Genomic DNA, 24262 nt, shown 5'->3' on the forward strand with positions numbered 1-24262 from the left:
GATGTTCTCTGAAGTGTTCCTTGCAGGACTGACAAAGCTGAACTAGTACTTTAGGAAGTTCAGTTTCATGCCAGGCTGTGTCAATATTCCAGGCTGATGCACAAGATATTCAAATCCAGTTCCCAAGGTATTGAGTCCAGAATCACCGAGACAATGACTTACATATACTGTGTTTCCTGTATTTGACTCTCCTGGGTGACACTATCATGGCACAGCCACATCAGTTCAGATACTAGGATATCTACATTTTAGATAGTATTGTCCCTTCCCTTTTATAGTCACAGTGTTATTGAGTTACTATCCTACTACATTTCCCACAATTCTTCATCAGCTTCATTCTACCCAGCCAGCTCCTTTTTTCACTCTCCCTAGAATCTGACAGGCCACAGAAATATCTGATTTCAAAGAGATGCTCGCATTCTATACTGAGGCCATCTAGGAGTGTAAATGCCCAATGTGACACTGCTGAGTGGAGACAGGTAAGGAAAATCATTACAGGTCTTTGTATTTCCTAATCTTGTAAAACCTTTTGAAGAGACAGAAATGTTTTTCTTTGTTGGCTAATGTCTTAGCTACTTATTTTTGTTCTATCTTTGCAAATCAAAATGCAATATAGTATCTTAATGATAGAACTGGAATATGTACTCAAAATATGACACCAATAAGATTGCAAGGAATACTGAAGGGGTTATTCCATAAGACTGACAGTGACTCTGACCCCAGCAGCATGGATTTCAATAGAAGTCTTCCACAAATAAATGAACTACCAAAAAAATAAAAAATAAATCAACTGCTATCCTCCCTGACTGATATGCCATTATAGCAATGCAAAGACAAATAGATTCATTTAAGTTAGGCTAGAGGCTTGATTTTTTTCCCCCCACAACTATCATCAGAAAGCATGAGTTATTCTCAAACCATTTCATGATATGAAATATTTTCATACTTTGCAAGTAGGGAATCAACATATGAGACAAAAAAGCAAAATACACACAAAAATTTTAAATTGGCTAAAGCAAAATTGAGTTAATTAGGTCGTAACAAGATTGTCTTTTTAACTAAATTTGAGTGTAATCAGACAATTCTATTTCCCAACTAGTGGAGATTATGGTTCTGTATTAAATGTATGCATTTGGAGGTGATGTTTGATTATTTACTGTCTGAGGTTGATATAAAACTGGTATATTCCCATATGCCACATATGTGGTTAACCCAGTTGCAGATTATTAAACCTTTATTTAGTAATTAGAAGTGTTCTTATAAAAATAATGAGATACATGCATCATTTATTTTCAATATAGCTTTGCATAATTAGAATAATATGCAATTTGATCTACTAAGCTGTTAATTAAATACAAAATACTTAATGTGTACCAGAGTGTTGTGCTTTGAAATTGCACAATTGTCCATTGTGTGGTCATTTTCTTACCTCTGCCTTCCTCCCAAGCGTGGGGGAGTAATCCATAAAATACATTCAGAGAAAGGGAATACTAAGAAACAATGAGAACCACAAAGTTCTGAGTTGGTCAACAATGTTACACTTCTCGAGGCAAGTAGAAATATCTAATTTGTGTTCTACAGCCTGTCCAAGCCCTTACTCGTCTTTGAAGATGTGGATAATTAATAAAAAGGCCCCAGTCAGAAAAAGGAAAAGGGGAGCAGTTTTGGTGTCTAGATCATTGAAAAATTAGAAAATTTAAATAGAGTATTTCTAAAAAAACTAAGAGCTGGGCTTTCCAACTTCCAATTAGAAAGTCTGTCTTTATGAAGATTCACGTCCTTGACAAGAGATCAAAGTCATGTATTCTTACTATTCTTTTTCCAATTTAGCTTCAATGTGCTATCAGATGAAATCCTATCACCTTATTAAGAATTTATCACTGTTCTACTCAAGAATTTAGCACTTTCCACAATGTATCCAACCTTATACATTGTTCAAGGCCTTCACACAGCCTTTGCTACTTTTAGAATAACAATGAGTGTGGTGAAAACAATAAAAGCTAATATTTCTCCTAGACATTGTGCTAAATGTGTCACATTATTTTATTTAATTCACTGAGTTAAAAAAAAAAAAAAGAGAGAAAACAGGTTGTGAGAGGTAACCTAATTTGGCTTGAGTCTTACTGCTTCTGTGTTGAGCCAAATCCAAGGTTATATGATTCAGAACCATTGTTCTTAACCTTGCACTGCATGCTACAAACTTCACAATATTCTACTTTTCAAAACCTCCTCTGCACTCTCTGTTAATGAATCAGACCAGAGTCTTCCATGTACTTCGCATTGACTTACTCTTTTCTCAGTGCCTTAGTTTTCATGCAGTTTCCTCTCTTAAAGTGTGTACTTTGTCACTTAGCCAAATATTCCTCCTCTTTCATGGCATGAGTCACATGCCTTGTGACTCCATCTTTTCCACTCCAAATGCATACCTCAGATCTAAGATGTATTCATATTCCCATAGGGTCCAATGTAGATACAAATGTGATTATCTCTCAATAAATATATTTCCTGAAAGCATTAATAGTAAAGACAAATAATCTCTTATAAAATTAAGAATGTAGTCATGCACATTTGATTCCTTGTTATAAATGATATGTTTGCTGCCAGACGTATTTCCTCTGCCAGATTTTCCATCGTCAACAAAATTTTCAAAAAAAATTCATTCACTTTCTAACTGCCATTAGTCTGTGTCCAATTTTTTTTCCTTAAGAGCTTCCAAATTTCATTTTAACTGCAAGTGCTGCTGCCCAATACAAGCATTATACAGCCAGAGGAGGAGTTGTCCTTGCAGAGAAATGGGGTCCATTTTAATTTGGAGGCAAAGGAAGGAATTATTTTGAGGTTGCACACATTATAAAAAATGGTGGTCTCCATTCCTCCTCTCTAGTGTGCCTGCTCCCTTTACCCTTAAGCTCAGGTCCTTAAGTTCTCACTCTTGGGGCAAGTCCTGACTTGGCCATGATGCTCAAGGAATGCTCTTCTTGAGAAGCCAGTGGATTCACTAAAGGTCCAGCCAAGTTGATTGCATGTTATTCTGATACCTTTATCCAAAATCCTAACCTTATGATGACCAAAGTCCATTTTGTCTCTCTGATGTATTATTGGCAGGGCATGGGTGACTGTCAAATTGTCAGGCTGGTGGTAGGGAGGGGGACTGCTCTGGACCCTCGGCTGGCTTGGTAGCATGGTTACCATTTCTCTATGCTAAGCAACGTCACGCACATAGGTATATATCACTTCAAGGGTGTCAATTTAGATTCACTGCTTAAATGTCCTTACAGAAAAGGCAGCATGATATAGTGATTGAATGGACTCTGGAGCCATGCTTATGTTCAAGTCCTAGCTTTGATAAGTACAACCTGTGTGACCTTGGATAACTTATTGGACCTCTTCATATCTCAGTTTTTTCAACTATAAAACAGGGATGATGATAGGACCTGTCTAACATGTTTTTTTTTAAGGATTAAAATGAGTTAAGTATGCAAAGCATGTAGAGTGCAGAGCAATGAAAGCTTTCAACTCTGTCACCTATTATTGTTTCATATTTGTTGAGTAAGTAAATAAATTTAAGAAGTAATAAATTTATTGCATAATGCATTTTTTTAACTTGTCTCCTTTCTCCTCAAGACCAAAAACTCCTTGAAGGCAGAGAGCAGGCATTATTCATCTGTGTATATCCCTAGCATTTTCCAGGAGAATGGTACATCGTATGAACACAATGACTATTGGTTGAATGAAAGGAAGCTGTGGTCATTAAAAATAAGCGGCAAAGTGAAGTAGAGTTAAGATTTTCAAGATCAAAAAGGTTTAGGAATAATGAGACATATTGGTAGGTTAGTCCTCATCAGTGTTGAAGTCACACACTTACTGACGGTGATGGTTCGAGGGGAGAGACGAATTGAGAAACAGGTGTTAAAGTTCTCAGAAGCCAAAAAAGTATGAACCAAAAACATAAAGCATTGGCATAAAGATTAGACTGCTGGCACAAACATCACATAAAGAGTTCTATGAAGAGGAAGTTATATTGTCTGCTGATAAGGGTGAATAGAGAAATGCCAATATTACTTATAGTAGATGATGCCGTGGGACCCTTAAGATGGCTGCCTACTTCTTATCTTTTCTCAAATATCCTACTGTAATTTTCAAAACAGAATTCTTGATTTTTTTTTCATTTCCTCCCACCAAAGTATATACATATTAATAATAGCAGTGTTGTTGAATTGTTTCCTAAAAATTTGTACATTGATGTCCTAACCCCCAGTACCTCAGAATGTAACTGTATATGGAGATAGCATCTTTACAGAGATAATTAAGTTGAAATGTTGAATTAACATTACAGTGGGCTCTAATTCCATATGACAGGTATCCTTATAATAAGAGGAATCTTGGACATAGGTAAGCACAGTGGGAAGACTATGGGAAGATACAGGATGGTAGTTGAGAATAGTGAAAGTGGAAATAATAGAGAGAAGCTAGTTTGATTTTCTAGGCATGATCAGTCTGAAACCCCAATGTTCAGAGGCCTGATGTGATTAATTTATGTCCATGGCCAGCAGTCTACACAAAGTCGCATAAAACGTTCTCATAAAAGTTCTCCTCATAGTTCCTACAGATCTCAGCATAAATACTTAAAAAATTGATTAGTATTGAGTATGCTTCTCTCTGACGGAATGAACATCAGCCTCTGCTGGTTTGGAGACCTCAGGCTTCCATGAGGAAACTGGATTGTGATGAGGAGCAAATAAGCTGTGAAAATAACTCTGCTCAGGTGGTTAGAGGGAGAGTTCTGTAGTACCAATGAGCTCACCACTCAGAATGATTTGGCAGTGGAACATTCTGAAAAAGGACCAATCAAGGTGCTATATAAAACACAAAGCTTGATCAAAAGAGACATCAGGTGGTAATATGCATATGTTACAGCTTCGGTGCCTCCTTTACCTTCCAGGCTGCTCTTGAGCTGCAAGTAGAACTGAGTTCACCTGAATGGAAGTGTGAGGAAAAAGGAAGTAAGGGCAGATGGTTGAGTTAGTGATGGAGCCTGATGGTCACCTCAGGGGAGTGTGACGTCAGGAAAACCTCCATGTGTCCTAACAGAAGCAGTGCTTTTTCACCAGCTACCAAGAGCTACCCATAGCCGGTCATTGATTATCAGCAGCAACACTAACCAGTCAACAAGGGACAATACCAATAACCAGTTAAGACAAGAGGTGCCTGCCTCAGCCCTCCCCCTTCCCCACACCAATTTTCCTCAGATCTGATTCTTGCATAAAAATGTTTCTGACTAGTGAAAACAAAATGGAAACAATGAAGAGGGATGCACCTGTGAACACAATTGATCTTTTATTTAAACAATTTTTCCTTCAAAAGTTTTGTGATTTAAAAAAAAATATGTATATCTTTTTCTCAGTGTTAACTTGTTTAATATACCAAGATAACTAAAAACTTTGATTTCTCAAGTTGGAGTTTATAGCATCACTTTTTCCTTTTTAAAATATTTTTATTAAAAAATATAGACAACACATATTATATCAGTTTCAGATGTACGCCATAGTTGTTCAACATTTATATACCTAAAGTGATCACCATAAGTCCAGCAACCATCTGACACTGTACCACGCTATCACAATTTTATTGACTATATTCCCCATGCTGTACGTTACATCCCGATGACTTATTTGTTTCATACTTGGAAATTCGGACCTGTTATAGCCCTTCACCTTTCTCCCACCCTTTTTAAATTTTCAATTACAGTTGACATTCAATATTATTTTATATTAATTTCAGGTGTACATCATACTGGTTATCATTTGTATAATTTAAGAAGTGATCCCCCTCGGCCAGATGGCTCAGTTGGTTAGAGAGCAAGCTCTTAGCAACAAGCTTGCCGGTTCAATTCCCTCATGGGATGGTGGGCTGTGCCCCCTGCAACTGAGTCTGAAAACGGCGACTGGACTTGGAGCTGAGCTGTGCCCTCCAAAACTGGATTGAGGGACAACGACTTATGGGTTCTGGAAAAACACACTGTTCCCCAATATTCCCCAATAAAAAACAAACTAAAAAAAAAGTGGTCCTCCTGACTAGTCTAGTACCCACCTTGAACTATACATAGCTAATACCATATTATTGACTATATTCCCTATACTTTACTTTTCATCCCCATGACTACTTTATAACTACCAATTTGTACTTCTTAATCCCTTCACTTTTTCACCCTGTCCCTAACTCCCTCCGACCTGTCACCCCAAATAAGTACCCATCTGACACCATAGTTATTAAATATTTTTTACTATATTCCTTATGTTTTACCCTACATCCCCATGACTACCTTTTTCACAACCAATTTGTAATTCTTAATCTCTTCCCCTTTTTCACCCACCCTCTCAATTCCCATCTGAGAACCATTAAAATATTGTCTATATCGATGAGTTTGTTTCTGTCTTGTTTATTTGTTTTGTTCTTTAGATTCCACATCTAAGCAAAATCACATTGCATCTGTCTTTCTTTCTGACATACTCCACTCAGCACAGTACCCTCCAGGTCCATCCATGCTGCAGCAAATGGCAAGAACCCATTCCCTTACATGGTTGAGCAATATTCCATTGCATATATGTACCACCTCCTCTTTATCCATTCATCAATCGATGGACACCCAGGCTCCTCCACATCTTGTCTATTTTAAATAATGCTGTAATGAACATATGGATGCACACATCACCTTGATGGAGCGTTTTGGGTTTCTTCAAATACATACCAGGAAGTGGGGTTACTGGGTCCCTCTTTGTCTCTTGTTATAACCTTTGTTTAAAAGTCTATGTTGTCTCGTGTAAGTATTGCTATCTCAAATTTTTGGCTTGTTTGTTTCCATTTTCATGAAATAACTTTTTCCATCTCTTTACTTTTAGTCTGTGTCTGTCTTTCAGTCTGAAGTGAATCTCTTGTAGGAAACACATGTAAGGGTTTTGTTTTCTTCCCTATTCAGCCATCATATATTTTTGATAAGAGCATTTAATCCATTTACATTAAAAGTAATTGTTGATAGATATGAAGCTATTGTCATTTTATTATTCATATTTTTATTTTATTTTTTAAACATCTTAAAGAAGTCCTGCCAACATTCATTTTAATACTGGTTTGGTGGTGATGAACTACTTTAGCCTTTTCTTGTTGGGAAGCTCTTTGTCTGTCCTTTGATTTTAAATGATAGCCTTGCTGGGTAGAGTATGCTTGGTTGTAGGTCCTTGCTTTTCATCATGTTGAATATTTGGGCCAATCCCTTCTGGCCTGAAAAGTTAAAAAATCAACTGAAAATCTTATGGGAGCTCCCTTATAAGTTACCAGTTGCTTTTCTTTTGCTGCTTTGAGAGTCTCTCTTTGTCTTTAATCTTTGCTATTTTAGTTATGATGTGTCTTGGTGTGAGCTTGTTTGGGTTCGTCTTATTTGGGACTCTTTGCACTTCCTGGACTTGTATGTGTATTTCCTTCACCAGGCTAAGACAATTTTTTTTCTTTAAATAGGTTCAGTCATTATTTCTTCAAATAGGTTCTCAATGCCTTGCTTCTCTCTTCTCCTTCTGGTACCCCTATGATGTGAATGTTGTCACACTTGTTGTTGTCCCAGAGGTCTCTTAAACTATCCTCATTCTTTTTTTTTTTTTTTTTTTTTTTTTTTTTCTGTTTGGGTGTTTTCTGCTACCTTGTTCTCCAAATTGCTGATTTGATCCTCTGCTTCATCTAGAATGCTGGGGATTCCTTCTAGTGAGTTCTTCATTTCAGTTATTGTATTCTTCACTTCTGACTGGTAGTTTTTAATGGGTTCTATGTCCATTTTTATGCTTGATATCTCTTTTGAAATTCTCACTAAGTTCCTTGAGCATCCTTATAACCATTGTTTTGAACTCTGTCTCTGGTAGTTTGATTGCTTCCATTTCATTTAGTTCTTTCTCTGGAGTTTTCTCCTGTTCTTCCATTTGGGATGAATTTGTTTCTTCATTTTGCCTGCCACTCTGTGTTTGTTTCTATGTATTATGTAGATCTGCTATGTCTCTCAGGCTTGCCTGGTGGCCTGATGTATGTAGGTGTCCTGTGGGGCTCAGTGGCACAGTCTCCCTGGTCACCTGGGCTGGGTGCTCCAGGAGTGTCTTTTGTGTGGGTTGTGCCCTTCTGTTATATTTGAACATTGATTGCTATTGACACGTCAGTGGGTGAGATTCACTGGCTGACTGGTTGTGGGATTTTTGCCACATCCACATCTTATGAGCTGCTGTACAGGGTGAAGTGGAATCACTGCAGTAAGTGCCTGTTGAGACTGCCCTTTGCATGCTGCTTGTGGGAATATTGGGTGGTGCTCTGCTGTGGTCTGAAGCCAACCTCCAGGTATGTTGGTTCTGAGGCCTCTTAGGAGGGGCTCTGGTGCAGGCACAATCAGCCAACGCCTGTGACTGGCTGGGAACTACCTGGTAGGAGCTGCAAAGTGATCCACTGTTGGTTGCTGCCTGTGCTGGACCTAGAGGCAGGTGGGAGAGGCCATACTGTGAACTCAGGATATCTGCCACCATTATTCACTCTTGGGTGGTTCTCCAAATTATTAGTCTTGGGTAGCTCTGCAAAAAGACTGGAGACTCCAAGGCCTGCTGCAAGCTGCTGGCTTCCATAAGGTTCTGCTGCTGATAAAGCCTCATGTGGTATAGAATTGGGTATGGTGGGGGTTTCAGTAAGGCCAAGGTAGAAGGAGAGGAGCTCACCAGACCAACTGAGATTCAGATTTAACCATGGGCATGGGGGGAGAGCTCAATACAAGAAAGATGGTGCCCGCCTGCCAGCTGCACAGCAGAAGGAACTCACACAGGGAAAATGGCAACTATCTCTGCAGTCCTCAGATTGCAGCCACACAACTCATTATTTTCTCGTATGTCTCTGATGCCCCCTGATTCAGTGTCCCTCCCCTCGAACCCAGGGTGAATGCCTGAGAGCTAGTGAGACAGTTCACAGACCCTTTATGAGGATGTCTAGGTTTCCTGCAGCCTTTTGTCCCACCCGGACGGTTGGAATCCCCACTGTTTTTCACAGGCTGATGTTGTGATGGCTCCTCTTCCCGTCACCAGTACTCCAGGCTGGGAGCCTGGTGTGGGGCTGGGGTCTCTCACTCCTCCATGGGGAACCTCCAAGGCCGAAATATCCCTCTTGTTCTCAACCACCACACAGATGTTTGGGGCCAGACCGTTTTGCATCTCTTCTCCTCCTACCAGGCTTGACATGGCTTCTTCTTTATATCTTTAGTTATAAAACTTCTGTTCAGCTAGACTTCAGATGGTTCTCCAGGTTGATTGTTCTGTAATTTAGTTGTAATTTTGACGTGTTCATGGGATGAGGGAAGCACAGCATTTATCTACTCAGCCATCTAGGATCTTCTCCCCTTTTTCCTTTATTTTTAATGTCTTTCAATGGCTTCATTGTCCCCAACAATCCCTTTCATTTCTACATACAAGGGAAATTCATAGGTAAATTAAAACCATTTTCCCCCCAGAGAAACAACATGAATGCTCTAATTTGAAGGGAATAACAAGGTATGTACTGATGTGATTGGCAAACACAAAATCTACTCTAAGATATGGTTTTAATATGAAGCCTTTTAAGCAGTATCATAGAGGAAAGTGCAGTCATCTATGGTATCAGGGGATTTCCATTCTAATCCCAGATGAATTGACTAGTTTTTACATAAATTTTGGCATGAATTATATTTTATCTGGGCCTCAGATATATAATATAAGGAGTTTGATCTAGGAAATATCCAGCATCCATTACAAATGTGTGCATTTATGACTACTTAGGTTTGGGAATGATCCTAGACTATTATTAACTAAAGGAAAGAGACCGCTGACCATTGAGCAGTTCCTTGGTGCATTGTGAAATGCCATTTCATATCAGACTGAAATATAAAAATGTTTCAAGATAGAACAAAATGTAAAGCTAAAAGGAACATTTAAAACATTTATTCCACATAGGACAATACATTAAAGAGAAAGGTTATGGCTACAGCAAAATTGCATGAGGGCAAGGAATACATTTGTCATATTTGTTGCTCTATTGTCAATTCCTGGCTCAGAATGACATTTAAGAAGCAATCAAATAACTTTTGGTTGAATGAATGAACGAACGAATGAATGAATGAATCAATCAATCAATAAAAAATAAATTTGTTACAGTGGAAAAAAAAAAGTTTGTTAAAAAAAAAAAGAGAGAGAAATTACTTTACTAGCTTCCTTTGATCCCATGTCATCACCACCTTGCGAGGGTACAGGACAATGAAGGCAGGAGGCACGATTAACATACTAATGCATTCTTTGCCTCAGAACCTATACAACCCAAGACACTGTGTCCAATGGGCAACCACTGCATTCCTTCACTGGATCTGCAGTTATTGAATAGGAATATTTAATACCAGTGCTGACCACTAGGCTTCTGCATTAGTGTAAGTTTATCTTGCTGAATGTAGCCTCTAATGCCTTGTTTCAGAATTTGTATCTTCTTTCTCCCCATTATTATGAGTGTCATTCAAATTCAGGTTTCTGCCTTGGTCACTGCTTTACGTTCTGATTTCAGTAAGTTATCAGCTTCCATCATCTCCCATTGTAGTTGGGGACCCAAGTAGATTTTTCAGATTCCCGTAACTGTGTGTTGGAATCTTCACCTAAATTTCAATTCAAAGCAAGGCCCTTGCTATCTATGGTCGTCTACTTCCTCCATCTAATATTTATCTTATTAACTAGAATTCTGAATGTTGCTCACAGGGCTTTCTCATTCTGTGGGTCTTTTGGAGGTCCTTCCTACACAGCCTTCTTTTTGCCTTGCTTTTCTAATGGAATCTGCACTTATAAATGCACCTGACATGAAAGCCAGCATTAAACTTCCTTATCCTTGTATAAATAAATCATTGTACCTGCCAAGTTGTCCTGCACTGTAATAATAAGTCATTGGTTTTCCCTATGGTAGCAGTTAACAATGGTTTACATTTTTGGATGTATGAGAACATTATCTAGCATGAATAAGTATTTAGACCCTAAACTTTGAAATTATCAACCAGTGAGAAAAATGTTGTGAGAACTTTCAATTTTACAACGAAAAAAGTTTTGCATCATACTATATTTGAAACAAAAAAAAGAAAGAAAAGGAAAATTGACCTATGATCTTGTTATTTAAAATTGTATGAAAAAGAATTGAATGGGTTCCCCTTCATTTTTTCTTATCCTATGCCTGGAGAGAGTGATTGTTAGTATTTATTGAATACTTACCATGTGCCAGGTACTGTTGCAGGCTTTGAGAATACAGAATTGAACAAAAACGTTATTTTCCTCCACAAAACTTATATTTTGATTAGTAAAACATGCAAACCAAATAAAATTAAGAGAAAAAATATATAATGGTATGTATGTGGTAAGGAGAAAAAACAACATTAACTAGAGATAGGAAGTGATATACTGAATTTTTAGATTAGCTGGTTGGAAAAACTGCACAGCGGAATTGATAAGTCAAACCATTCTCCAGGCAGATAGAATGGCAAGAGCAAAGGCTCTGAACTGAGAGTGTGACTGGAGTGTTTGAAGGCCCCAAGGACACGTGTAGGTGAAGTGGAGGGAAAGGGTTCAAAAAGGAAGTGTTAATGACAGCAGGTGGGGAAGGCCAAGGGTATATGTCTGAGTAAGTACTCTGATTTTCACTCTGAGACAGATGAAAAAAGTGTTGGAGGATTTTGAGAAAAAGTAAAATTATTTCAGTCTAGTTTTAAAAGGTCATTCTGGCTGTGTTGAAAAAAGACTGACGGGGGAAAAGGATAAATCAGGGAGAGAACAAAGATTTGCAATAATTCAGGCCAGAAATGGATGTGGATTAGTGTAGTCCTAGAAATCATGGTGACATTTGCGATATAATTTGAAGGGAAAGCCAGTAAGATTTGGTAGTGGCTTAGATGTAGGGTATGCAACAAAGAGGACATTCAAGGATGCCACCCAAAGTTTAAGGCTTAGGAACTGGAAAGACGGAGTTGTCATAAAGTGAGTGGGAAGATTACTAGAACAAGTTTGGGGTGGTGAAATAATCAGAAGTTTGATTTTTAGACGTGTTAACTTTGAGATAATCATATGTCATTCAAGTGGAGAAGTAAGTAAGCAATTGGATGTGAGTTTGGAGTCAGGGAAAGGATCCATAATGGAGATAGAAGGCTGGTGGTCATCAGCCTATAGAGGGTATTTAAAATTAGAGTGTGGATGTAATCACTAAGAAAGCGATTCTAGATGAAATGAGAATAAATTTAAGAACAGATTTTTAGCGGACTTTGAAGTTTAGCTGACTGGAAAGAATAGAGAAGCTAGCAAAGGAAGATAAGAGTAAGGAACCAGAGATGTAAGAAGAAAACTAGGTGAATATAGTGGCTTATAAGCTAAGAATAAAAAGTGATTCAAGTAATGTATCTTGTGATTATATAGTCATATATGGATAATCAAATATATATGGATGTATATGCATGCATATGTGTGTGTTTATGTAGCGGAATTTGATTTTATAAGATGATTAGGCTACACCTAATCATCTAAAATCTGCTTTTTAAAAATTAATTCATCATGGAAGAAGTTTTTGCATCATCTTTACTCTTAAGATTAAAGACATTTTATTTTCAATTTCCGACTTTCCTGCATTATTAAAACAAAGCATCATGATGAATTTTTGGTTTTTTTTTAAAGCACAGTACAGTGAAAATTTTGGCTGTGAATTTTTAAACTGACACTTGCTCTCCTCTATTTAGTTAGCAAAAATCCTTTGTAAAATTAAGAAATCAGAGAGAAACCAAACCAATAAATAAAGGAGTAGAAACGAAATAGGAAAAATATCAATTTTTTCTTGTTTCTTACCACTGCTATTAGTACATATCAATTAATGCTGATTCTTTTTTATTAGAATGAGGAAATAAGCTTTGAATAGAACAGAAATTTTATGAAAAAATATGAAACAGCTGACAGTTTTCACTTATTCTTACCAGAGATAATAATACTGTTTTTCTAAGATTCTAACATCTATTTGTTTCATAAAGACAAACTCAGTGGCAAATCACCTATGTGGGAACTCCATGATTTTTATTAGAAAGGAGAGATGAAAAATAAATTAATTAACAGTAGTCACAATGTGTTACTATTCACACATTTAAGGAAGCAACAATATCATGCCTTATTTCACTCCATCTGGAAAACATTGAAAGAATTGAAGGCATTCTATTGAAAGGTATGAATAGAATACCCTTGTAAGACTCTTCTCAATGCCCCCCACTTCCTGATTTCTCCCAAATGAGGGCCCTTTGTAAACAGTGAATTAGCTATGTCACAAGACATTTATCTACTAAAACATAAGTGAAAATCAAATAGACAATTACTGAATATTGACTATATACCAGAAGCTGTGGTGGACAGTTTGCACTTTATATAATGTTTCAGATTACCCATTGGTGTTCAAGTGGAGTTTGTAGAAATACTCATTTTAAAGTAAATTTGTCAAAGAAAATAAAATTTTTACAGCGCATACTTTAAGGACTTTATTAATTGGGAGTAAGTACACTGGCAAGCACAATTTGTCAACCAATAGTTAAGATCCAAGGATTATAACAAACTAGACATGTCTTTTTAAAATTTCTGAGTATTTACGATAGACATAAAAACAACATTCGAATTGTCTATGTATAAAACTTTCACTGAATAAAAACAATGGAGGTGGGCAAAGTTAGTCTTTTTGTCTTCCTCGTCAGCCCATTGAATGCCATTCTCCTCCTTCTTCATTCACATTGTTAATTTTGAAAAAGTCAGCTGGACTAAAGTCGATTTCATGTGCAGCAGTGCTTCCTGTAAAGAAATGTAGTAAATAAGTAAGAAAGGATTTCATGCTGTGAATGATTTCTAAACTGACATTCATTCAGACCAGGCATGTAATCTCAAATCTGCTGCTAATTAACTGACCATTTAATACTGTCTTTTAGGTTCCTATGCCCACCATTACCCTCTTTGTAAAATGAAGAAAGCAAACCCCGGCTGTGCACACACGTGAGAATGAGGCCATGGGATGCTGGAAGGCAACACCTAGATCAGAAACCCATTGAACTGGAGCAGCCCTTTGTAGGTGGGTACAGAATATTTTCCTTGGTAGCCCTGAAATTAAGAGAGAAAATTATCAGCATATGTGAACCTTGTTTCTGTTTGTGGGAATTATGGTTACCCTTTGTAGACTTTTATTCTTTCTTTTCCTACAGAGATGGTTTATCTTTTAATTTATTTTGTTTCATCTGAGGGTTGTTGTTTGTTTTCTGATTATACTTTGCCAATATTTAGATTAAAACTGCTGTTAGTTTTCATTCACTTTCCTTGTCTTTATATTTTTGTCTTTGCCTCTGAGCACTCTACACTTCCTCTGAGCAGACTTTCTGCAGCATCAATTGTTCTCTGTAGCAACAATTAATTACATATTTTAATTTCTTATCTTATTTTTGGAAACAAGTCTGGAATTTCTGAGAATAAGTTTTATGTGTGTATTTCCTACCTCACAAATATTTGTTGAATGACCAACTTTCAACCCTGTCGCCTCTTGTTGATTCATGTTCCTTTTTTTATGGATGCCAATCTTTTTCATATCTTGCCGAGAACACACAATTGATGTTCAAAATTGATGTTCTAAATGTCCTCTTTCTTTCAGAAAACCATTTTCAAAATTAAGCTCTTGCTCTCATTTTTCATAACAGTTCTTGTCTTTTCTAAGCCATCATTTCATTTGTTTTCTGGTTTGCTTTGCTTGTTGAATATTCAGTTACCCTTAGATGAGATGTGATGAGTCTGAGCCGAGAATTTGGAGGCGCTGAGATGTTCATCCCTGTCAATGTAGTGCTTTTTCTGCTCTAGGGTACTATAAATGTCCCCACTCAGATCTAGACAGAAGGTCAGTTTGGAGCATGAGGATCCCAACTCTGTGACATCCAGTAGAAATTTGTTGAAAGTAGCGCTGGTGGACTGAGGCTCACCCTCCTGCAAGTTCTCTGAGTTGGGGTGCTCCGTGTTGTATTCATAGAATTGTTTTGTGGCTGTCTCATCCTAAGTATAATCAGTGTTGTGGCTGGACCAGCCCTTGTGTCTATTATTGTGATTGCAAGGCACCCTTAGCAATAACCATCAGGAAACTTTGCAGCAGACAATGTTCATTACTTACAAGACCTGGAAATTACATGGCACACCTGTGGCCACAAAGCAAGGTCAAAATTAGAGAGAGAGAGAGAGAGAGAGAGAGAGAGAGAGAGAGAGAGAGAGAGAACATGAGATGGGCCTGGGGTTCTACTTTTATTGGGGTCATGTGTGGAGGTCTAGGATTTTCTGGGCTCATTTGTTCTTGGTGAATTTAAAACAACAGAGTGGGGATTTAAAACAGGGAAAAGAAAGAAACAAGTGGCTCAAGTGGTCACTTATTGAAATCAACAAAGATCTCTAAAAGAAAGGGATAAGGCAGGCTGGCTCTTTATATGGTTGTGTGGCACACAGTATGGCCTTCTTGAAATGGATGCTTGGCAATCAAAGCTTAAGTCCAGCACTTGATTACAAAAAGAAGAAACAACTGTCAGGGCTTCTACTATGAGAATAAAGATACGAAACACTACACCTCAAAGCATGCAGGTCAAAGCATGCAGGTCTGGTGGGTGCTCTTGTATCTGTCTTTCCTGACAACAAGTTTTCCCTTTGGTAATTTAGCATCATGTTTTTCTATGTATCACATCCTAGTTCCTGCCATGTCACCTACTAGGTGTTGTATTGTTGAAGGGATCCAGGCAGAAAAAAGCTAATGGGAGTGGAGTGGGTGACTGGCTATATCTGCAAAGGCAGTTGCCAAGCATTTGGGAGTATGAAGGACAATTTTGGGTCATGGAAATAGAGGGGAGCAACAGGATAGTGTTGAGATCAGTATCGTTTTCAATCTCTCTTTTTAAAAAATTGGGGGAGGTGGATGGGCCATTGGAAAAAAGTGTTCCTCTGCAGTTCTCTAATTCAGAGAATGGAAGTGTGATGGGTACCCTAAGGATCGATTTCTCAACACATCACCATAGACAATGCACCAAGTATGAGTGGACCCCTGGACTTTACCAAATAGGTTTCTTTTATATTTAGTTTACTCTGCCATTTTCAGTTTTGGCAATTCAGTCTTTTTGAATATTTTTATGGATATTTACTGTGAAGTTGAGAGAAGACATCACTCACTACAGAATGCCTGCTACATGTGAACAAAGGAGCTTTTGAAGCTTATCTGAAATGAAAGCCACTCGTCCAGATAGCTGGTTATATATGCCCATATTTCCTCTAAGCCTCCTATGACAGTTCTTAGATTGGACTGTAAAAATTTGAGAGTATATTGACAAACACATAAAGAAGCAGTTTTATAGAGAAATGCAAGGTCATAGCTATAAAGAACCCAGGGTCTCAACTTTTATTATTAGTCTACTTTTAAGTTCTTCCAGCTTCATACAATTTAAAAGGCAATGAGAATCAGATAAATTTCTTATTTAAATTTTTGAAGACTAATTTCCAAATTTTGACACAGTCACATTATTTTTTATGTCCAATTGTAAATAAATGCTTATGTTTATTATAAATAGATATACAAATACACTAGAGAGAAGAAAGAACTTTGAGTTTGAAATCATGAATTTTCCAGCTCCATCACCAACCACATTGTGATCTTGATCAAGAATCACAAAATTATGACATTTTAAAAGCTCCTTAAAAATCAGTTGAAACTGATTCAATGTACTGTAAGCTGTCTCTTCTTTTGATAAATTTGAAAATGTGATGACCCCTCACAGAATGTGATAACTCCTTCATGGGATATTTGCCACTTTTTATTGATAATCACCGGAATCTGTTTACCTGGTGTAGGGGCCATCAAGCTTTATTATATGTAGTTTATTATATGTAGTTTATCTTTGCAACTATAAGAACATAGTATTATATATGCAATATAAAACTACAACCTAGAAATTTTGAACTTCCATCCCCACAGTTAAAAATAATTTAGATTAACCTCTTGATTTTAAATGTAGTAAAAGTCTTAGAGAAGTACACTTTGCTGCCAAATGTTGCACTACTTCTAAATGGAAGAATCCAAGCTCCTGACACAGCCTTTCCATAATTCATGCAGTCTAGCAAGGCAAGATCCATTGGCATCGCTTCCTAAATTGATACAATCCCATCAGAACTCTACTCTTTTCTGGTTTTCCTTTGTACAGCATGTCAATTAGGGTTGTTCTGAGCTGCTCTCCTACCCTTGTCTTCTTTTATCCTTAGATCCCCAAATGGTTGTTCCAGCTCTAAGCATGGCACGTAACCATACTCATACATGAAGAAGGGACAGTAAGTAGGAGGAGGTGGTGCTTTCTTAGAATAAATCACCTATGTCTTATTAACCCAGAAATAGATCATATGACCACCCCTATTGGCAAGGGAGTCAAGTGTTTTTTGTTTGTGTTTTTTTTTTTTTTGGAGGGAGGTTTGTTTCAGTTTTTTTATAAGCAAGACATTGACATATCAAACAAAACTCAACCCATTATGGGATATCTAGTATTCAGCGACTGTCAGTATCTGCTTCACATATGCTTGCATTACTGTTGATATAAGTGGACATTTGTAGCTATTGTTAAGAGAGGCTAAATTAACAGAATACATTATTTATGTCATCTTCAAATAGTGAAACAGTTTCTTTGAGTTTTTACTTGCCCGCTTCATAATTCTTCTAGTACATATAATCTTTTCCTTTTAAATTAAAGTTTCCGTTGATAATCAATATTGATCTCTTTTCAAATATCAGTAATAAATGATATTGTATAATGATAGGGATTTTTCATTCGAATAAACTAGTTATGCTCTTCTAGATTAACGACTGGCACATTTGAACCAACCTACTCATGCTAATGTTTATTTACTAAAGATTTATGAAGATCAGAGTGAACTGTGACTATATTATAAGGTAGATATGTGTTTTTCAAATGAAAACATTCCCAACAAGAATATTATAGTGATATTAGGACAAGTTTCACAGTTTTTGGAAAGAAAACAAACAAACTTATCTTTTAGGATATCCTCCAATTGTATTGTTTTTCTCAAATGACTGATAAAAATTGAGTATCAACAAGAAGCTGACATATCCTATGGAAAGTATATAGACGTCAATGATCTTATGTTTTCAAATAAATATATATTTATGCCTTAATGAACAACCATTTTTTTAGTTATAATTAACATTTTATTGCAAAATTTGAAATGCTTAATGGGAACTTGTGGCTGAAGGTGGAAAAGTGAGATGAAATTATCCCCATAAACAAAGGCTCTCCTAAAAAAATGTTTTTAATACATTAACAAGCCAGAAAAATGGCCAATAGAGATCTCAAAGAACAGCTAACTAGAGCACTATTTTAAAATCAGTTTTTATAAAGATTTCTGTCTTTTTCATCCTTATGATATTGTGTATCTCATGAGATCTCAAAAACTTAGCAGGTAGAGTTCTATAAAAGGGGAGTATAAGCAAAAATAATTCAAGTTAAATTTATTTTTCATGAAATACAGTAGTTTTGAAAGATATCACTGTTTCTGACCAAGGTCTGATGCATAAAATTATAGAACTGGTTATGAAAATTATACTAGGCTATGAATTATGGATATGTGCAATGTTTTGTATGAAGCTTTCTAAAGTCTGGGAAACTGATCATCAGTAATTTTTGCCAATATTTAAAGTTGTTTCATAAAAGAAATGCCCAAAATAGTATTGACAATGAGTTATAATTTACTATGATAAATCTAATGAACTGATACTCAAATGGAAAGGTCCTGGTGTCCTTCGATTCAATAATCAGAGTGGTTGCAATAGGAAAGAAGAAACTAGTAATTTTTACCTACGTTAGTAGATTTGTACCCATGTTAATAGATTGCATATGACCAATGAAATTTTGAATAAAAGTAAATAAGTGGAAAATAAAATAGATTTCTAGAAGAGCAATATTCTCTAAGATGGGTAAAATATTGAAGAACACTGTCTCAAAACTTGAATTACACAGATTCAACTCCAGCTCTTTTCCTTACTATAATCTTGGTAGGGCTGCTCCTTGCACAAGACTAGAAGGTAAAATTCACATCCTATTGAATATTGTATTCTCAACAATGTGAACGGCACTTCAGGCATCATAAGTGACTGATACTTACCTACTCTGTGTCTCAGTATTCTCAACTATACGAAGTCAGACAATTAAGTTCCCAAACTCATCCTAGAAAAAGTGCTACACACCTCATTGCTGAATATCACTGTGGTCACCTTCAAAGTGCTCCCCTTGAGAAGCTATGCACCAACATTAACACCTAGTCCACCCTTTAAAGCAATTTTGGAACTCTTTTTGAGAATGACCATCAGAGCTGTCGTCGTATTACCCTTGATGTCCCGAATGTCATCCAAATGTCTTTCTTTCAGTATTTCCTTTATCTTCAATAAAAGAAAAAAGTCATTGGGGGCCAGGTCAGGTGAGTAGGGAGGGTGTTCCAATACAGTTATTTGTTTACTGGCTAAAAACTCCCTCACAGACAGTGCCGTGTGAGCTGGTGCATTGTCGTGATGAAAGAGCCATGAATTGTTGGCAAAAAGTTCAGGTCGTCTAACTTTTTCACACAGCCTTTTCATCACTTCCAAATAGTAAATTTGGTTAACTGTTTGTCCAGTTGATACAAATTCATAATGAATAATCACTCTGATATAAAAACAAAACAGGTTAGTAACATCGTTGCAACAAATTCATGAACTTCATTGTCCGACCGCGTAAAATTGATACAACACTTACCTTGTGAGGTTACTGTGAGGATTAAATGAGGTAATATATGTGAAGAATTAATTAAAGTGCCTGGAATATAGTATGTGTTTACTGATTAAGTGTTATTAGAAAGTGTTGCTCCCACTAACAAAATAAATATAGACCATCAGTTTCAACACTTCCCAATTCGTCTTTATACCATCTCAAGCATTGACTTCATCTTTATTTATTCCACATTTTCATAGAAAAAACTCTCTGAGTTTCCAGTTGAGACCAGACATGAATAGTGACTCAGACATGCATTATAAATATCATTTTATGTGATATTACAAACCACTCTCCTCTATCTCTCCTCTATTTTATGCAACTTCCATGTTAACTGTATGTGCCATGCAAAGTCTAGGTTATGGTAACATTTTTTGGTATATATGAAGTACTTGGGAATATCTAATCCCAAACCTAAATCCTTGACATGTGTAAGTACACACACACACACACACACACACACACACACACACACACACTTGCTTGAAAACAATTTTTAACAAAAAAAAATTAAATTGACATAAAATGGTAGTAGAGGACCCATGTGAGGTGAAAATGGCCCATGCTACCAATACTATAAGTGTACTACACCTAAATTATACTGGTTGAAAAGGTAGAGAGTTTCCCTGCTAAAATTTTTAACTAGTGCTAAGATTCAGGTAGCCTACTAATAACCCCAAACGTAATTCATTCTCTACTCTACAGCTTTTGTTATACACTATACATGTAGTTCTCTTAGGCTAGCCCTGAAACTGGTCTATTCTTAAGTCAAATGTTAGGATATCATATGAAAGCTTTGGTAAACAAAATAGGAAAATAAATAATGGTACTTAGATTCATTAAGTTTTTGACCTCAGTATATGTTTCTCAAATATCTCTATGAAATAATTCCAGAGAATTAAGAGTTGTATTTTCTATTTGTGTGTACAATTATACACACACACACACACAAACACATACACACACAGTTTATGAAAAAATACATAGCTGAAAGAAATTTTCAGCATATGCTTTATTATGCTCAGAAAAATTAGAATTGTATCTATTTGTATTCACACAATCTTAGAAAAACAACAATTTAGCCATTGAAATATTTGAGCATTACTTTTTTATTGCATGCATTAATGAAATAATACAATAAGGCAATTGTGCAATGTCATAACTCAATGTAATTTTTCATCATATTATTGATGTCATTTTTCTACTAACACTCAACTATAAAAACTTAAATTTCATTGCTCTGACAAAATATTGAATCAATTAAGACTAGATAATATCAATCAAGAGCACATATATTTTCTGATCATTTTTAATGGTGATTCTTTTAAATCCCTGCAGAAAAATGTCAATATTTTTATCCATGTTCCAGTGATGCTAGAAATGTTATAAATGCACTGCTGATATTAAATTCTTAAAATGTTGCTTCAAAATAACCAAAATAGCACTAGCAAACTATTTTGAAGTTGTGCATCATTACTTATAATAGAAAGGAAATAAGGAAACAATCTTAAATTGGTAATAAGAAAGTTAATGAACCCCTTTCCTTTCTAAATTATACTGATAGTATGAATTAAAACTAGTTTAATACTCTGTGCACAATATGCAGACACAAAGTCATAAAATCTATTATTAAAAATCCTATATCTCACTAAAATGAGTCATTGAAAAAGGAAACTAAGATTTACAAATCAGACAGTGGTCAACAACAAAAGAATAAGAATGTGATTCATTGCTATTACTACTCGGAAATATTAAAACTTGTGTGGAGGGACCTTGACCCAATACTACATTATCTAACCAGTACAATAAATCTCACATCAATGGACATGATAGTCATATCATATTTCTTTAGAATAGTTGTAGAAACTATCAACAATTTTAGAACACACAAATTATATACTGTTCTAAACATTTTTAAATCAATAAACTTTTTTCAATAAATCTAGGAATATTGAGCCCAACATTATCTTTGAATATTGGAAAAACATAAACCACAATAAGTTAAATCTGTTTTTACTCACAGATTTTATGGTATTTGCTGTCAAAACCATAAAATGTTAAAATCAACAAAAAATAGAATTTTTCAACTTATTATTCAATTTTCAATGAATTATTCCATTCGGAATGACTCAGTGTCAGGAAAACAAATGGCTAATACCTAATGTGGAAAATCAAAAGGAATATGTTAATGCAGTAAATTATTTTGTGCAGAATGAGAGAGATGCAATTTGTTTTTATTTGCATGAAACAGTATTTTTAAATACAACTCAGTTCTATTAGTACTAGGGTTAAATTATTTAATTACATGCCACAACTAGTATTTTCATCCAAAACGCATATGATCTAAAGCAAAATAGATGTAAATGAATGCATATTCCTAAATATTAATCTAAATTATCAGGTTTATTTTCCCTATTATACAACTCAACATGCTACTGAAGACAAGGCATGAGGGATAGCTGATCAAAAAGTTAATCCTTCAAAATTGAAAATAAGACACAATTGTTGAGTGCTAAAGAGTAAGGAAAGAAGAAAATCAGGGAAATAAATCAGCTCTTGGCATAGACAGAATGCCAAGTTCTTTCTAAGACATTACAAAACCCCTATAAAATAACTGAGCACCTAAATATGATAACATCAACACTAAAATCTTTATTACAAGTGAATGGCATTCTGTTCTTCAGAAAAATGAGATACCACCGAAGTTCAATTCTATCTGCTGTATTGAACAGAGAAACCATTTACAAGATATAATAAAGCAAGAATCTCTTTAAAAATACATGAAGAACAAATGTGTTTTCTGTATAAGCTTCACAAACTTGATGCACATTCTAATTTCTTTCTGTTGTAGCTTCCAGGGTTCCATTGATCTTGTGGCGTGGGTGGGCTGTTATGGTATGAGTCTGTTACCAGGAGCTAGATGACAGCATTGATTAAGTTATGCCCTGGGAAAATGAAAGCAAGCAAGATGCATATTTGCCTTTCTGCCAATACATCCTGAAGTGTACCAATGAGCAGGAATTCCTAGTACATTAATCAGTGTGATTTTTTTCTTTCTTCTTTTGTTATGTCTTTCATTCTTTCTTTCCTTCCTCCCTCCTTCCCTTCCTTCCTTCTTTATTTCTTTTGCTTTAGTGGTGGCTTCTACATTTGTAATACCAGGACTGTTAGAAGGAACAGATATTAGACATGGATGCACTACAAGCCTTCACTCATAGAGATATTTAAGAAAAACACATACAGTAAAATTGAACTTCAAGGACCATTGAACCCCATGAGCAACTTTCTTAAATAGTTTTATGGTGCTGTTTTGTGTTTGGCTGGAAGGATAGAAGCTGCTCTTTCTCTATAGGACTGTTATTATACAAAGGATCATGTAAAGTTACGATTTTGAGGAAGGTGATTCCTCTTTTCATTATAATCTAAGTATCTTTCTTTCATTTTTACTCTTATTCTAAATGAGATTTAACTTCGCTTGCCAAGTTCTCTTTTTTGAACAATACCTTTCATAACCATTTTTTGTAATGAAAAAGTTCACAGTTTTTTTTTGTTTGTTTGTTTGTTTGTTTGTTTTTTAAGTATCTGTACAGAAAGCACAAAGCATAGTTTAAACTCATTCCAGTGCTGCGTTGGTCTCTATCTGATTCCCCAATCCTGTGTCCAGCCCTTCCTCTACACCAAACTGGTATAGACTATGCTCTTTTCTGTGATATTCCTTTTGATACGCTGTTTTCTTTGCAACATTCCATCCCCAACCTTCTTGAGGATCCTTACTCATGTTCAAATTTTATCACACATGTCTTCCTTCCTTAGCCCCCTCAGCCTCTCTCAAGTGAACTCATGTTTTTTTCTCGTTTGCCATTATATTTTGTTAATGCCAACACTGTAGAACCTGTCACATTTTATTTTTTCCAGTTATTTATGTTTGGTCTCTAGTTGGGCTGTGAATTCCATGAGGGAAGGGAGTATGTCCTGTTCATTCATTTGTTATACATATACTTATCATAGTTGTTACAGTTATTACCAAGGAATACTTATAACCAATTATTTTTCTACATTTTTCTCCACCTCCCCTGCCCCAAACATTATTAAAGTGAATAACAGATATGATCTGTCCTATGATTATATCAAGAAACATTTATTGTGTGCCAAGGAAGGCACTGTTCTTGGTGATATTCACACGTCAGTGAACAAGACAGAATCCCTGTCCTCTAAGAACCTCCAATTTAGTGGTTAAATCTTCCATACCTGGGGATAATTTATTAGTAAATATAAAAATCAACAGTTTTGCAATATCAAGTGTATAAAATATTGAAATTCTGCATAACTACATAACTAGTGGCAATGGATTTGAAGAAAAAAGGA

General features: G+C 35.9%; 1 long non-coding RNA gene across 9 annotated transcripts in view; it reads left to right on the top strand.

The window, feature by feature from the left end:
• The first annotated feature begins 345 nt into the window (after nucleotides 1–345).
• Nucleotides 346–24262, top strand: part of LOC109452884 (uncharacterized) — a 173052-nt gene continuing 149135 nt past the window's right edge. For all 9 annotated transcript variants that reach the window (XR_012493886.2, XR_012493890.2, XR_012493882.2 and 6 more), the window contains exons 1-2: nucleotides 346–479; nucleotides 14012–14151. This is a non-coding gene — a long non-coding RNA (uncharacterized LOC109452884). The remainder of the gene's footprint in view (nucleotides 480–14011; nucleotides 14152–24262) is intronic.

The sequence above is a fragment of the Rhinolophus sinicus genome, chromosome 1, assembly GCF_057876585.1.
Source record: "Rhinolophus sinicus isolate RSI-liver-muscle chromosome 1, RSI-T2T, whole genome shotgun sequence".
NCBI classification, from domain to species: Eukaryota; Metazoa; Chordata; class Mammalia; order Chiroptera; family Rhinolophidae; genus Rhinolophus; species Rhinolophus sinicus.